General features: G+C 39.7%; 1 protein-coding gene across 14 annotated transcripts in view; it reads right to left on the bottom strand.

Annotated features, from left to right (window-relative positions):
* The window catches only part of PTPRK (protein tyrosine phosphatase receptor type K), a 430,669-nt gene that overhangs the window by 190,145 nt on the left and 225,248 nt on the right, over positions 1 to 15,276 (bottom strand). The gene's annotated exons all lie outside the window — the stretch shown is intronic.

Genomic DNA, 15,276 nt, shown 5'->3' with positions numbered 1-15,276 from the left:
AGGGTGTGCTAAAGTCTGGTTTATCAAGATAACCTTCTTGATGGCTGGAACTCTCTCCCTAGGGAGATTAGACTATGAAAACTTGGATGTTTCAATGTGGCTTTGATTAATCGATTCATCTATTGACTACATCCCCCTAGCCCTATTCATTGTCTGGCCTTGTAGCACTTTATTACTCGCCCTGCCCTTATTGCACTAGCCCTTGCCCTGCCCTCCTAGATCTGAACACACCCACCGTTCTCAGCTACTGGCTGATGGTTATGTTGTGCCTACGTTTTTATGATGTTTGTTGTCTGGTTTTATTGTTTTAATTATTGAAATGCCATGTTTTTAATTTGTGCTATATTTTATTTCTTTTTCTGTTGGACTTGGTCCCGATGGAAGCTGCTCCAAGTTCCTTTGGGGAGATGGTGTCAGGATATAAGAATAAACTTGTTGTTGTTCTAAGCTAGGCAGCTTTTCCTTTTAGATGTTCCTAATAGTATTTGATACGAATGCTGTCAGTTTTCCAGTGAATCTGAATGGTTCCAGTATTCCACTCTGCCTCTTCCTTTTTCCTTTTAGAAATATTCTACAGCTAATTTCCAGATTGATGCTAAGTACTCCTGTCATTACTTTATGATCCTTTTCATTTCTTCTTGTAATTGACTTTTCCCTCCCTATAACTATCTATGTCATACTGCTCACCTGGGCCCCATTTAAAGGACAAGGATTTTAATTTCAGTTGACATACATGGGAAAAGGCCATTTTCATATATACTGTACACTAAATGCCCCTTAAGGGGAAAGGCCCTTTGAAAGGGTCTTGACCAAAAAATACAAGCATGAGATTTTTTTAAAAAAAAATCAGTCTGTGATGACACATGACAAGTCAAAACCTCCCCCCCCCCCTCCCCCAAGGAAGAGCATTAGTTCATCTAGGAAAGTTATTCAGAGTCCATTCACTAAAAAAGGATAGGTAGAATTAAACAAAGATAAAATACAAAACATTCCCTGCACTCTCCGTGCTGAGTGAAGAGGAATGATCCTAAATTCCTTTTGCAAATGGGAAAAAAGTATAATAAACAAAAGAAATCAAACAGAGCCAAATTGAAAAGGGAGAAGAAATCAATCACACTACATTAATAAATAAGATGCCATATCTTATATTTCTCTGAATGCTTCAAACATGATGGGTCAAATCAGTGACTGTAAAGTCAGAATAGCAATAACAGTGTCCAGAATTAATTGCAAGATTAAGAAAGCACTGCTTGTAATGGCATATTCTCAATAAGGTTATAATGTGCAGTCCAGCGTGCTTAGCTTTAGGAGATCAACACCACATGCAACTGCTGACCTGGAAACTGCTGGTGTTGCTAAAAATCTTCCTTCAGGCCTTTCCACATGACCAATCAAAGAATACCCTGACTGTTGTTCAAGCCTTGGCAAAAGACTCCCGCAAGTGCCTTTTAATTGTGGAAAGTGACAGAAGAGAAAGTCCTTGTCCTCTTACACTTTAAAATCATGCAAACTTGACACAATGGCTGGGGAAATACAATTTTTCATTTAAAAAGACACAAACAGACAGGAAATACTGGAGGTGAGCCATGTAGCTATTTACTAGGTGAGTAATGGTGTAATTTCTATTCGTATGTATTTATTATATATTTGTAAGGCCTTCCTAGAATTTGAAAAAGTTATTCAGCATGCCATTACATATTCTTCTTCAGAGTTAGTTTCCAAACTCAAGAAGCGGTAGGCAACAACATATCAGAATACAACCATAATTATGAATGCAGTATCGGTTGAAGTACCACATTTTGTAAGATATAAATATAATTTTCCATAAGATACAACATATTTTTGTTTCACATTCTGGTCAATACATTATCCTCCACAACTGAAGCATTAACTTAATGATGTGTAAAATAGAAACGGATGCTGCTCCACTCTACAAATAAATGTAAGAGAGGACTCTGGATTGCATTTGAAGCAAGCTCTACTCAGACTTTCCATTCCATTTCCTATTCTCCAATTACTACTTTCAGGCAATTGCTTTAATTATATGTAACTCCACTAGGAATGACATTTTCCTCTGGCTGGGAAAAGAAAGACTTCATGCTGCATTAATGCTGATGAGCCTCTCTAAGGGTGAAAGCATGGCACCCTCTCCCAGCTCTGGCATGCCAACTGAGGCGGCATCCGGCCAGCACCTAAAGCCATTGATGACAGATTGGCCCACATGACTCACTGCTTTGATCTCAATCTGCAAAGGATTACTAGCCATGCTTTAAAACTTTTTTCACAAAGGCAACAGCCGCCCTGAGTCCCTTGGGGAGATAGTGTGGAATGTAAATCAAGTTTTATTTTTATTCCTGATTTTGGATTCACCAAAGTAGGGCCTGTATGTTAAAGTTGCAACAGAACTGCGGAAGCTGGTCAAAGATCTTTTGCTGGAGCCAAGTGATGTGCTAATGCCAAAGCACAACAGTGATGGATCGTCTCATTAGTGGTTGAGTTGTCAGCTACTGAACCTAGAGCCAGGGCATATGGTTTAGCAGATGCTCCAAGCAAAGGGCTTCATGGATGGAGCCACACAGGTTTCACCATATGCTGGCCACAATAAGAGATCCAAAACCTTAAAGGACAACTTAGGGTATTCATTAACATTCCCAAATTGGAAAGCAGATGAAAACAGCTTGGTTCTGAAATAGTGGGTGAAAATGGCTTCAGTATATATGCAGAACTGAAATGAGACTGAAATATCCAACACCTGGCTTTTCTTCTTGAATTGTAGTTCTGAATTACCGGATCTTGTTTCAGGAGTGCATTACAATGTTTCATTGTAAGCATTTTTGAGTTGACTATTTTGTGTGTTTGCTTCATCTTTCAGTTTAATTTGATCTTGTTCCCTTCCCTCTACTTTGCTAGCACAGACATGAGGATTGGGATGAATTACTCCAAAAAATACTCCAAACCACTCTCATTGTTTCCACTCTATTTATACAGTACAAAGCATTGCTTGAGGATGAGTTTTGAAGACTGTGTCATGAACATGTGTACTTGTTATGCACAGCTATGGAACATCACAAAGAGATGGAGATGAAAACAAATTACATCAACAATGAATTTTTGCAATGATTTCTTTGTATACTGTATTTTTTCAGCATTATGTAAATTGAAGTAATAATAAATGATCTTGTCAGCTGTGGACTCATCTTATAGAATCAAAGAATCATAGAGTTGGAAGAGACCTCATGGGCCATCCAGTCCAACCCCCGGCCAAGAAGCAGGAATATTGCATTCAAAGCACCCCTGACACCATCTGGCCATCCAGCCTCTGTTTAAAAGCTTTCAAAGAAGGAGCTTCCACCACACTCCAGGGCAGAGAGTACCACTGCTGAATGGCTCTCACAGTCAGGAAGCTCTTCCTCATGTTCAGATGGAATCTCCTTTCTTATAGTTTGAAGCCACTGCTCCGCATCCTAGTCTCCAGGGCAGCAGAAAACAAGCTTGCTCCCTCCTCCCTATGACTTCCTCTCATGTATTTACACATGGCTATCATGTCTCCTCTCAGCCTTCTCTTCTTCAGGCTAAACATTCCCAGCTCTTTAAGCCGCTCCCAATAGGGCTTGTTCTTCAGGCCCTTGATCATTTTAATCGCCCTCCTCTGGACACATTCCAGCTTGTCAATATCTCTCTTCAATTATGGTGCCCAGAACTGGACACAATATTCCAGGTGTTGTCTGATCAAGGTGGAATATAGAGGTAGCATGACTTTCCTGGATCTAGACACTATGCTCCTATTGATGCAGGCCAAAATCCCATTTGGCTTTTTTGCCGCTTCATCACATTATTGGCTCATGTTCAACTTGTTGTTCACAAGGACTCCAAGATCTTTTTTACATGTACTGTTCTCGAGTCACACGTCCCCCATTCTGTATCTTTGCATTCATTTTTTTCTGCCTAAGTGAAGTATCTTGTATTTGTCATGGATTAACTTAATTTTGTTAGTTTTGGCGCATCTCCCTAATCTGTTAAGATGGTTTGAATTCTGCTCCTGTCTTCTGGAGTATTGGCTATCTCTCCCAATTTGGTGTCATCTGCAAACTTGATGATGATGCCTTCTAAACCTTCATCTAAGTCGTTAATAAAGATGTTGAACAGGACCAGGCTCAGGACAGAAACCTGCAGTACTCCGCTCGTCACTTCTTATGCATGGGGGTATTGGGGTAACGATACAAAAGGTTTGCTAGGGTAGACCCTCTTTCACTCAGACTCAGCCCCCCCCCCCCCATCAAAATCCTGGCTACGGGCCTTCTGAGCACCTTCTGGGTTCGTCCACTTAACCAATTACAGACCCACCTAACCATAGTTTTGCCTAAAACACATTGGACTAGTTTGTTTGCCCGAAGGTCATGGGGGACCTTGTCTTGTTGTGTTAATAATAATATTAATAAGAATAATAATATCAGAAGTGACTAAAAGCTACAGAAAACTGCATTCTCCTGATGCATTCTTCTGGTTCATTGTCTAATCCAAACACTAAAGTTTGAGGACATTCAGAAGCACCCTCCAAATGAGATGAGGCATAAGGCTACAAAAGACTGGACATCCTGTTTGTGCATTGGGACCTCACCTTGTGTTATTTTTTAATTTTCGTTTAATTTTCTTTAGTTTTAAGAAATATGCTTATGGTTTTAGATGTTTACACTGTTCTATATTTGTCACTGGTTCTGTAATGTTCTGCATCACCTTTCCTATTTTTTCAGCCTCCCCCCATCCCCATCAATTTTTAATGCTGTGTATTGTTATAATTATCATGTTAATGTGTACATTATATTATTATTATTATTTTGATTAAGTTATTTCATTACTGAACAGGATATAATGTAATTAATTAATAAACACTCATGCTTGTACATTTAGAAGGAAGTCTTACCAAGTTCAAATCTCTAGCAAATATGCTTAGACTTTTAAAAGTTTCATTTGGAATAAAAGATAGAATCGGCCAGCATGTGTTTCAAATGTTTACTGTTGTGTTTTTTGAAAATGTATCAAAAACCAAACAGCAGTAAAATCAGCTATAAAAAAAGTTTAAACTTCACCAAAGGGTTCCTCAAGTGAATCTGCCTTCCCTAGTACTCACCTATCAGTTTTATCAATTGATGATCAATGGGCAAGTTCTTTTATACCAGTTTTTGAACTCAGCTTAGTTCATTATAGACAAACTATCCTTCATGTAACTCAACCTTGGCTTCCTTTTAGGGCCTAAACTGTGTCTAGAAACAAACTGGTAACCAAATGTAATACAGATGATTGATGTAACATGAACTGAAAGTCTTTCTTCATCAATTTCTTGGCAGCCTAATTTGAATCTAATCATAGCTTCCAAACTTCAATGCAGTAGATTATTTTAAAGGTAACCAGTGAATGAGTAGGTAGGTAGTCCCCTGACATTAAGTCCAGTCATGTCTGACTCTGGGGTGTGGTGCTCATCTCCATTTCTAAGCCGAAGAGCCAGCGTTGTCCGTAGACACCTCCAAGGTCATGTGGCCGGCATGACTGCATGGAGCGCCGTTACCATGGAGAGGTACCTATTGATCTACTCACATTTGCATGTTTTCGAACTGCTAGGTAGGCAGAAGCTAGAGCTGACAGCGGAAGCTCAACGCCGCTCCCCGGAATCGAACCTGTGACCTTTCGATCAACAAGCTCAGCAGCTCAGTGCTTTAACCCACTGCACCACCGGGGGCTCTAGTGAATGAGTACCTAAGGTCAAATCAACCTCAGATAAGCTGATGGAAAGGAGAATTATAATTTTAAAAGTAACTTTTCAAGCTCTGTTTCCTTCAGCAGTTGCATATGGATGTTAAAAATCACAAAGAGACAAAAACAGTTTAAAACAGACAAAAACATAATCTATGAACTCATGGGATGGAAAAATTATGGTGCTAGCGCAGTGGTTGTCAATTTGTGGGTCCCCAGATGTTTTGGCCTTCAACTCCCAGAAATCCTAACAGCTGGTAAACTGGCTGAGACTTCTGGGAGTTGTAGGCCAAAACACCTGGGGACCCACAGGTTGAGAACCACTCTACTAGCACAATATTTTTGAAATGATTCTGCAAAGAAGACTGGATCCACAACAATAGCATCCCAAAGTTCTATTATAGTATGATAACCAAGCAGCATAAAACAGTTGAGGGTATCAGAAACCACTTAATAAAGCTGAAAGAATCTAGTGCTCCTTCTTGACACAGGTAAATCACAAGGAAAATCAAGGAGGCTGAACCTCAAAATACAGCCAGAATTTCACCACAATAATTATGAAGTAAATAGGGAGCAAATCTATCCCTCGTCTCACTTTACAAAGCTGTTAAACTTACAAGTAACATTCATTACTTCAATCATTCTTACATGTATTGTCGAAGGCTTTCATGGCCAGAACCCCAGACCTCACAACCTCTGAGGATGCTTGCCATAGATGCAGGCAAAATGTCAGGAGGGAATGCCTCTAGAACATGGCCATATAGCCCGAAAAAACCTACAACAACCCATATCATAATTAAAAGTCTTGTGAACTGTAAAGTCACTAAGTTCATGTTTAGAAAGATTATTCTAAGGGGGGAAGCGAGGTGTAGCTGCTGCCAAGGAGAGTTGATGTGTAGGCTGCACCTTGCACTCTGTTCTGTGCTGCATTTCCCCTATTGCATCTTCTGCTCCTTTATCCCCATGTTAAGCACAGATTTCCTTTTGGGAGAAGACCAAGACAAGGAAAGTGTAAAATAGTTCTGCCTTTTCTCTGTCTCCTGTTAGCATTTTGCCATCACTTATCTGCAGTAGCCCATTTCCTGGTTCTTCCTTTTGATGCTTCTCTTTCTACTTCACATCAATCCCTGAAGGAACATGAATGTAAATAAAAGCAGTTCCTAAGTTATGGACAAGATGGGCTCGGTAGGTTTTTCTTGATTTGCATTTGTAAGTCAGAATAGGCATATTTTTTTAAAGTGTAACTCCATCCAAATATAACTGGATTTTGAAAAAAATTGGCTTGTTGTGGAAACAAGGATTGGCAGTGGAGGCACTTTCTTCCCATGGTAACTCTTCCAGGAGTGAATCTCCCTTCCTAGGGGTAGGTTTCTCTTACTTCTTGTTGTCTCACCTCTGTACTTAACTATGAGTCATTTGTATGTTGGATGTTTGTAACTCAGGGACTACCTGTACTTTAAACAAATGAATAGTGAATTTCCTCCCTTGCTAAAGCTGATACAGTGTTGTGCCAAGAAAGCTTACTCTGCTTACTGTATAACTATTTAAACTCAAGGAGGCTCAGGTGGAAGGAAATTGTCTATCAAACAGTCTGGACACAAGGGAAAGGCCCCAAGTGTTAATGAAACTGAAATCTGTTTTCTCTTAAATTCTTTTCACTTGGCACAATTATGAATGGCTACAGCTTTGAAGTAAAATGTCCACAGTCCCACAGCCAGAAAACAACAGCCATGGTATCAGAGAGATTCTAGAAGTTTGGCTTCAAAAAGAAAACTTTCTTAACTGTATAATCTGCACCTCCCTTAATTTAGAATCCCTAGGCCTTCCTACATTCAAACTATTCTAATCTTCAGAGAGTATTATGACTAACCCTTTATCTGGCCAAAATACCATCAAGTCCATGAGGCAAAATTCTGTATGTGATTCCAAGGCAGGCCTGAACAACATATGGCCAGCAGCCTGGATGTGGTCTGCAGAGGCCTTCTCTGTGATCTGTGGGTGAGCTCTCACACTGCTTCCTTGAGGATGGTACAAGGCTAGGATGGGCTGAACACCAGGCTGGGTTGGGCTCAGGCCTCTCCTCCATCCCCAGCCTGAACTGCCTGACCAATGGGAGGCAGTGGGAATGGTACAAAGGCAGGGATGGGGTGCAAAGGCAGGGAATGGCGCAAAGGGAATGGTGCAAAAGCAGGGAAGGGGTGGAATTTCTCCTTTGGCAGGGAGGGAGAAAGGGAAGAGGGGTGGCCCTCTGAAGGGTTTTGGCAGAATCCTGTCCCGTTACAGGGGCCAGGTTGTGCAAGACTTTTCTAAGGATTCCCTAAAAGTGCTATTCCACAAACATTGAAGCATAACGATTAAGGATGGAGTTGTTGAAAGGTAGCAAAGACAGGTTCTGGGTTGAATTGCCTATTGTTGTTATGATGCCCATTTCACTGTGGCTGTTCTTTCGGTGCCCTGCTAGGGACAGAAGTAAGTAATTACTCCTCTGATGACAGTGAGTTTCAAAAACTGTTTGTTATTTTGCTAAACGTTTTCTTCCCAGTCACATGGATATATATCTCTGCATTTTCCTAACTTGTTGATATGATAAGGTTTTCCATCTCATAAACAAACTTGCACAGTTCACACATTTATCTTCAGGAGAAAAACAGTAAAGAAATTGCACAGATTTTTAACATTGCCTTCTACTAATTAAACTACTTCTGTAACCAGAAGGAAAACACTGCATCCCAGATGAAAAGGCTGCAAAATGCTGGAAAATTAGTAAGTATATAAGTAGTATCAGTAGATGCATGCATTCTTAACAATAATTTTCCATAATGATGTTATTCAACTGGCTACCAAAACTCTATTATCAAACCTCTCCATACACTTTAATCATCATGGTAGTCTTTGATGCAATTTTTTTCTATGACTGTACGCATATCTTTTCTCATAGGTGTCAACACAGCATGATCACTATCTGGCGATACAACAAGTGTTCATTAATCATTAATTTTTCATCTCAGGTCAAAACAAAAGCTCTACATGGTTTGGGTCCAGGTAACCTACAGGACCGCCTTCTTCCATACAATTTTCCCCAAACACTGAGGCCCTCTGAGGGGCGTCTGCTCCAGCCTGCCAGAAACTGACTGGCTACCATTACCCAGAGGACATTTTCATCGGTCACCCCAAAACTGTGGAACGATCTGCCAGAAAAGCTCCAACAACTAAATGAGCAGTCAGAATGTTAAAAACATTCAAAGACTTATCTGTTCTGGCAGGCCTACCCAGTTAGTTTTAATCATGACTTTTAAAATTGCATCTTAACGTTTAATCTTTTTTTCCTGTGTATTTTAATATATACTTTGATGAATTGTTTTCATATGTGTGTTTAGTGAAATGTTTTTAGATTATTGTGTGTCTTTAGTAATGTTGTTACCCACCTTGGGCCATGAGAAAAGGCGAGTAAAAAATAAAATTATTATTATTATTATTATTATTATTATTATTATTATTTAAAAGAGGGTTATATTTTTATGTCTATGTAAAATATAGCTCCCTTTTAAGATACATACTTTCCCTCAGATATGTTTACTGTATACACAGAAATATGCATTTTTGAGCAAATGTTCTCCTCTCCTTTTAATGTCCTGATGTCCAAATAGTACTTGATAGAATACAGAAACACTTGTATTCTTGTGTCATGTGGAGAAAATGGCTGAAATTATTAATTCCTACATGAATAATAAATAATAAACATGAAGATTCATTTCCCTACCACATTTCCAAGTGTCAGCATGTTTTCTGACCATGTTTTCCAGTGATTGCATATTTACATATTAATCAGAAAGTAAATGTGTTGTTTTGTACTTTTATTAATACTATATCCTGTGCCTGACATGCAAACGAATTACTTTTGGTTGTTCTCAAACTGTTTCTTTTCCAGTGTTCATAGACAGAGCAAGAGCACAAGAAATATACAGTGTCTCTATCATTCCTTTATTCGTGCAAAATAATCTCCTTTGAATGAGTTGCCATGTTTCATTCAGAAAAACTTTCAGGAAACTATTCAAAGCATTCCCTTTCACTCCAGGTTTGCTGAATTGTTACATTTGGTAGTGTTTGTATGCAGATTTAGGGCTGGGATCTTAAGAATTACATCACAGCCTACAATAGAGGCCTACATTTAACATGGATTATCATATCATTTTGTTCTCATTGTCCACATTTTATTGTTTGGTGGCATTTGCAGTGTTTCATGTTGTAATCTTCTCTTGGTGGGTGGAAGCTTTGAACACATTGCATATTTTGGTTGCTTTTAATGAAATGAGAAAGACACACAATATCCAATCGCTCACTTTAGGCACAACAAACATATGTCTGCTAATCAGATTTGGCTGGTAACAATCTTCCTAGAGAGAAACCATTTGTAATAACCTGTCAGCTATTTGGTACAAAGGACTGAGAAATAAGGAATTAATCCAGCTGGTGTTTCCCCCCTCTTTTTACCAGGTTCGATCCAGTAATTATCTTAGACAGAATAGCTAACACTAATACTTGCATACTGTCATTGGAACTACCTTATCTGTGACAATCATCCGGATTCCTTTTAACTGTTTTTTGGCACTCACTGTACTACACTAAACCTCTTCATTTGTGATATTTGTGTTTAAGTGAGTTTATTTAAAAAACAAAAAAAAAAAAATCTTGTCCCTGTATGATAACAAATCTGCTGATGTGTATAATTCCCACTGATATAACATGTGACTACTAAACTGGCTGTGTACAATGAAATAAAATAGCCATTATTGAAAAGTTATAATGCAACATTATCAGATTGAAGGACATAGTCATAGGCAATACTATGCTCATTCCTCCATATTCCTTTGCATGTTACAGACTTCTCATACTACTCTCGAATTCTTGAATTCAGTTGCCTCACATATATATCTAACTATCACAGTGTGGTGCTTATTTATTTATTTATCATGTCAGAAGCTAATTGAGAATACAGTTATAATGCATTAAAAAAACCCACAAACAAGGTTAAAAACTTGGCATTGTACTAAATTTGAAGTGCCTCTAGTGTCACTGTAAGAAGGTCCCCCACTGTGCATGTGACAGGGCACAGACTGCATTGTAGTAGGTAGTCTGTGGTTTGTTCTTCTCCACACTCGCATGTTGTGGTCTCTTTTTGAAGCCTCATTTCTTAAGATTGGCTCTGCATCTTGTGGTTCCAAAGCTTAGTCTACTCAGTGTCTTCCAAGTCACCCAGACTTCTGTGAGCCCAGGAGGGAATTTCTCATTCGGTATCAACCACTGGTTGAGGTTCTGTGTTTTAGCCTTCCACTTTTGGACTCTTGCTTGCTGAGGTGTTCCTGCAAGTATCCCGTAGATCTTAGAATACTATTTCTTGATTTAAGACATTGGCATGCTGGCTGATATCCGAGCAGAGGATGGGCTGGAGATGTCAATGCCTTGGTCCTTTCATTACTGGCTACTATCTCTCAACGGGTATCAGGTGGTGCAATACCAGCTAAACAGTATAAACAGTATTTAGCAGCAGAGTAGCAAAGCACAAAGACAAGCTGTGGTTGTGATCCACAGCTTGTGCCAGTCAGTTTTCATATGATATTATTTCTAGCACCCATTTTTTGCTTGATATTCAAGCAGTGCCTCTTGTAACTCAAAGAAGGTCCAGAGTAACTCCCAGGTATTTGGGTGTGCTGCAATGCTTCAGTGGGATTCCTTCTCAGGTGATCCACAGAGCTCGAGATACTTGTGTGGTTCTTAAGATGAAAAACACACATCTGAGTTTTAGATGGATTAGGAATCAGCTGTTTTCCCAGTAATAGGTAGTAAGAGCACCTAAAGCTTCAGAGAGCTTCTGTTCAACCATTTCAAGGCTCCCTGTTTGAGTGGTGATGGCACAATCATTAGCATAACTTGAAGTGCTGTTAAATAGCAGTATGATTCTTTGATACATGTGTAAGGCAGATGAATCTAACAAGTCAAGACTCAAGAGAAGAATGATGCATTTGTATATTGTGATATGAAATTATTTAGAAATTATTTTAAATATTTCTGCATTGCCTCCCTACTCATAAGGCTCCTGAGGTGACAAAAAAGTAAAAACAATTAAAATAATAGAAATATTCTTTTTTTAAAAAAAAACAAAAAGAAGAAGGTATGAATGTACTATTTTCAAATACCTAAAAACAATACTGAAATCTGAATTTAAAACGGTTAAATGCCACTCTTTAGATGTCTGCTAGAAACTTTCAAGCAGTTGAGACAACACATTCTCTTACATTGCTAAAGAGAAGTCCCTGTTATGTGTACCCAGCAATGTAATTTCATGAGGTGTTCAGACACACAATAGGGCCTCTTTCAAAAAATCTCAAATTTCCGGCAGACTCATATGGGAGGAAGCAAAAACATTATAGTTTATTTTATTTTATATATTTATTTTAATACAATATTTATATTCTGTTCTATATTGGAAGATCTCAGGGCATCTAACAGGTAATACTTCCGGCATACAGAGGTGTTTGTTTTTTTAAAGTCAAAGATACATAAGAGCAATTGATCTCCAGGCAATTTTCTCACACACACAAAAAACTTCATAACTCTATTACAATTGCCTCTTGGCTTTCATTTTCTCCCATGGGGATTAGCTTTTTTGCATTTGATCCTACCCAACAGAGATGAACAGGTCAATGGAGTAGAAATATTGGTATCCTTGGGTAGAAGTAACCGTGTTCTCTTGGGATTGTTCTACAAAGGAAAGAGGAAGCTAAATGTAGACCTCAAAAAGTTGATTTCAGATCACTTAGGGAAGTAGGAGATCCCATGGCTTGAAAATAATATGTGTGAAAAGGATCTAGGGGCCTTATAGGCCTACAACTGAAGTTCCCACCAGAGGATGTAGTATTGCCAGTCTTCTTCCTTGGTCAGGCCTTATGTGGAATATTGTTTCCATGTCAAGAATGACATTTACTATATGAAATGTCCAAAGAAGAGCAGTCAAGATGGTGAAACATCTGGAAACCAAGCCTTAAAAGGAACAACTTATGGAGATAGGCAGATTTAGCTGAGATAAGAGAAGACTGAGATTGACTTGATATTTAACAGAAGGGCTGTCATGAAGATGGAGCCAGTTTGTTTACTGCTCTTCCAGGGACTAGAAGATGAAGCAATGGGTTCTAATTACAAGAAAAGTTTCTACCTAAGCATTAGGAAGACTTCAATTGCTAACATTGATGTTATCTGGCATATTTTTTTCTGATCATTTGTGTTGATATTTTCAAAAGATTTTGAAAACAATGTACATAGTTATATGTTGTCAAATAAAAGGAAGATAGAATCATAGAATCACAGAATCATAGAATCAAAGAGTTGGAAGAGACCTCATGGGCCATCCAGTCCAACCCCCTGCCAAGAAGCAGGAATATTGCATTCAAATCACTCCTGACAAATGGCCATCCAGCCTCTGCTTAAAAGCTTTCAAAGAAGGAGCCTCCACCACACTCCGGGGCAGAGAGTTCCACTGCTGAACGGCTCTCACAGTCAGGAAGTTCTTCCTAATGTTCAGATGGAATCTCCTCTCTTGTAGTTTGAAGCCATTGCTCCGCGTCCTAGTCTCCAAGGAAGCAGAAAACAAGCTTGCTCCCTCCTCCCTGTGGCTTCCTCTCACATATTTATACATGGCTATCATATCTCCTCTCAGCCTTCTCTTCTTCAGGCTAAACATGCCCAGTTCCCTAAGCCGCTCCTCATAGGGCTTGTTCTTCAGACCCTTGATCATTTTAGTCGCCCTCCTCTGGACACATTCCAGCTTGTCAATATCTTTCTTGAATTGTGGTGCCCAGAATTGGACACAATATTCCAGATGTTGTCTAACCAAAGCAGAATAGAGGGGTAGCATGACTTCCTTGGATCTAGACACTATGCTCCTATTGATGCAGGCCAAAATCCCATTGGCTTTTTTTGCCGCCACATCACATTGTTGGCTCATGTTTAACTTGTTGTCCACGAGGACTCCAAGATCTTTTTCACACGTACTGCTCTCGAGCCAGGCGTCACCCATTCTGTATCTTTGCATTTCATTTTTTCTGCCAAAGTGGAGTATCTTACATTTGTCACTGTTGAACTTCATTTTGTTAGTTTTGGCCCATCTCTCCAATCTGTCAAGATCGTTTTGAATTCTGCTCCTGTCCTCTGGACTATTGGCTATCCCTCCCAATTTGGTGTTGTCTGCAAACTTGATGATCATGCCTTCTAGCCCTTCATCTAAGACATTAATAAAGATGTTGAACAGGACCGGGCCCAGGACGGAACCCTGCGGCACTCCACTTGTCACTTCTTTCCAAGATGAAGAGGAAGCATTAGTGAGCACTCTCTGTGTTCGTCCACTTAACCAATTACAGATCCACCTCACCGTAGTTTTGCCTAGCCCACATTGGACTAGTTTCCTTGCCAGAAGGTCATGGGGGACCTTGTCGAAGGCCTTACTGAAATCCAGGTACGCTACATCCACGGCATTCCCCGCATCTACCCAGCTTGTAGCTCTATCGAAGAAAGAGATCAGATTAGTCTGGCATGACTTGTTTTTGATAAATCCATGTTGACTATTAGCGATGACTGCATTTGTTTCTAAGTGTTTGCAGACCGCTTCCTTAACAATCTTTTCCAGAATCTTGCCCGGTATCGAACGTGAGGCTGACCGGACAGTAGTTGTTTGGGTCATCCTTTTTTCCCTTCTTGAAGATTGGGACCACATTGGCCCTCCTCCAATCTGCTGGAACTTCTCCCGTTCTCCAAGAATTCTCAAAGATGGTTGCCAATGGTTCCGAAATGACTTCCGCTAGTTCCTTCAATACTCTGGGGTGTAGTTGATCTGGCCCTGGGGACTTGAACTCATTAAGAGCGGCCAGGTATTCCTGGACGACTTCTTTCCCAATTTGGGGTTGGATGTCCTCCAATCCCTCATCCACTCCATCTTGCTGAGGTTGAAGACTCTCTTTTTGTGAGAAGACCGAGGCAAAGAAGGCATTAAGTAGTTCTGCCTTTTCCCTATCCCCTGTCAGCATGTATGTATGTGTTCAACTCTGTACCTTTTCTTCTCCTGATTCTTTTACTTGTCCTTTTACCAATTTCACGGTAGTGAGCATGACACATCTTTTATCATGAGACAAAGAGAACTCAGGGCCAAGAATTTTCCGTCCTGACCTAAAGGACAAGTTGGCATCTCTTGTACTGAAGCCACAGAGACATGAAGCTCTACTTTTCTCCAACACATACTAAAGTTGCCTACGGTTTAGGAGGTGTGTATATGGCAAAGAGATAGGGCTCTCAGGAGGAAGTGATGGGGACTGCCACAGATACCCCTTAGCATTTTCCATGGCAGATGTTTCCCCAGTCCACTTCCTAGCTGTATGCAAATACTCTCTGGGGTATTCCCATTTTAACAGAAGACAGAAAAACAGCAAAATAAGTTTTAGAAAGCGCTTTCAGTTATGATATTTATTCTGAGCAAACACAGAT

This window comes from Anolis sagrei, chromosome 1 (genome assembly GCF_037176765.1).
Source record: "Anolis sagrei isolate rAnoSag1 chromosome 1, rAnoSag1.mat, whole genome shotgun sequence".
Taxonomy (NCBI): Eukaryota; Metazoa; Chordata; class Lepidosauria; order Squamata; family Dactyloidae; genus Anolis; species Anolis sagrei.
Note: the sequence above shows the minus strand (reverse complement) of the source record. Positions and strands in the feature narration are given on the sequence as shown.